Source organism: Bufo bufo, chromosome 1 (genome assembly GCF_905171765.1).
Source record: "Bufo bufo chromosome 1, aBufBuf1.1, whole genome shotgun sequence".
NCBI lineage: Eukaryota > Metazoa > Chordata > Amphibia > Anura > Bufonidae > Bufo > Bufo bufo.
In genome coordinates this window covers 249,234,796-249,236,936 of record NC_053389.1, presented here as the reverse complement: position 1 = coordinate 249,236,936, position 2,141 = coordinate 249,234,796, and the positions used below count along the sequence as shown (strand labels likewise).

The window sequence follows — 2,141 nt, the reverse complement described above, 5'->3', positions numbered from 1 at the left end:
TTTGTTTCAGTTTTACATAATAAAGCAATTTTGAAAAAGAAATTATGTTTTTGTGTCTCCATTTTCTGAATGCCATGTTTTTTATTTTTCTGACGATCGTCTTGTGCAGGGGCTCGTTTTTTGCAGAAAGAGTTGAGGTTTTTATTGGTACAATTTTTGGGTACATAGGATTTTTTGATCATTCATTATTACACTTTATGGGGCAAGGTGACCAATAAATTGGCTGTTTTGGAACAGTTTTTATTTATTTATTTTTACAGCGTTTATCTGAGGGGTTAGGTCATGTGACAGTTTTATAGAGCAGATCGTTACGGACGTGGAAATACCTAATATGTATACTTTTTCTTATTTATTTAAGTTTTACACAATAATAGCATTTCTGAAACAAAAAAAATGATGTTTTAGTGTCTCCATAGTCTGAGAGCCATAGATTTTTTATTTTTTTGGCGATTGTCTTAAATAGGGTAGCATTTTTTGCGGGATGGGTTAACGGTTTGATTGGTACTATTTTGGGGGTCATAAGCCTTTTTGATCGCTTGCTGTTGCACTTTTTGTGATGTAAGGTGACAAAAATGGCTTTTTTTACACAGTTTTTTTTTTTATGGTGTTTATCGGACGGGGTCTATCATGTGATATATTTATAGAGACGGTCGTTACGGACGCGGTGATACCTAATATGTGTATTTTTATAAATTTTTTTCATTTTTTTATAGGAAAAAGCAATTTCTTTTTTTAATTTTACATTTTTATTTATTTATTTATTTTTACTTTTATTATTTTCACTTTTTTTTTTTTTATCAAGTCCCTCTTGGATCTTGAAGATCCAGTGAGGCTGATGGCTGTACTATACTTTGCAATGCTCTTACATTGCAAAGTATAATACAATCAGATGCCCTGTAGGTGGCAACAGCGGACGCTTTTGCAAAGTGTCCGGTTGCCATGGCAGCAGCCCCGATGATGGAGAGAGGGAGCCCCCTCCCTCCATTAACCCCATGGATGCTGTGGCATCTATGGGGTTACAGCAGAGTGTCAGCATAGAGCTGACACTCTCTGCTGATGGCGGCTCAGGAATGGAGCCGCCGCCATCACACACAGCAGGGGGACCGCACGGCATGGGGGCATGGGGGCAGCACTGGAAAGGGGGGGGGTGTCACGGCCAGCATTGAGGGGGCAGGAGGAATGTATGGGGCGGGGAGGGGGCGGACCGCAGGAGGCAGGAGATAAGTAGCGGATAGATTCAGCGGCAGGCGGACACAAGGGGGGCTTGGAGGTGCACACCTGGGGGGTACAGATTGGAGAGGGGGGGCACGAGGACACATTATCTGATTTCAGGCTCTGATCTGCAGAGTGCAGATCAGAGCCTGAAACCGGCATTTTTTCACTGCCGCGATCCGATTGGTTAGTCTGCACAGACTAACCAATCGGATCGATTGTCTGCAAGGGGCCACTCTGATTGGTCCCTTGCCGGCATTACTGAACTGTATGCTGTCCATGACAGCAGCAGGACAGGGGCAGAAGCTTTAATCCAAGCGCTTTGCAGCGCTTGGATTAAAGAGCTGCCATGACGTCTATACACGTGGTAGCTGCACGGGGTATGTGCAGCTATCACGTATATATACAGATTGTGGTCGGGAAGGGGTTAAAATCAGCCTATGGGGCAGACAGGCTAGTCAGGGGTGCAAGACCAACTGGAGTCAGCCACACATCGGGATGCTCGGGTGCTCTACCGAGCAATCAAGTATAATGGAAGTCAATGGGAGAACCCGAGCATTAAACCAGGCTGCCCCTGCTCTGAAGAGGGGAGGGTGCCCGGTTAATAGGAAAAGGTCAGAAATTGATGGAAATACACCCAAGATGGTTCGGAAACAGCATGGGGAGGATGTCTGAATGCATATTGGACTCCCAGGTCGCTGCTGGGAACGATGTTGTCCGAGTAGTACGCCACTTTTACAGACTGGCAGTAATACGCACAAAACCGAAGATAAAATTGATTTTAGAGGAAAAATTGTTAGGAAACATTCTTTCCTGTATATTTACTTGCAAGCATATAAAGTGCAAGTGATGCCAAAAATTACAAGGAAGAGGCACTCCGATACAACCTGTATATCACATAAAGGAGAGCTTCATTTACATTGTGGTAC

General features: G+C 43.8%; 1 non-coding gene across 1 annotated transcript; it reads right to left on the bottom strand.

The window, feature by feature from the left end:
• Nucleotides 1-1,009: 1,009 nt before the first annotated feature.
• LOC120987490 lies at nt 1,010-1,092 on the bottom strand. The gene has a single exon (XR_005776087.1). It is a non-coding gene; the product is annotated as a small nucleolar RNA SNORD71 (small nucleolar RNA).
• Between the last annotated feature and the right edge of the window lie 1,049 nt (nt 1,093-2,141).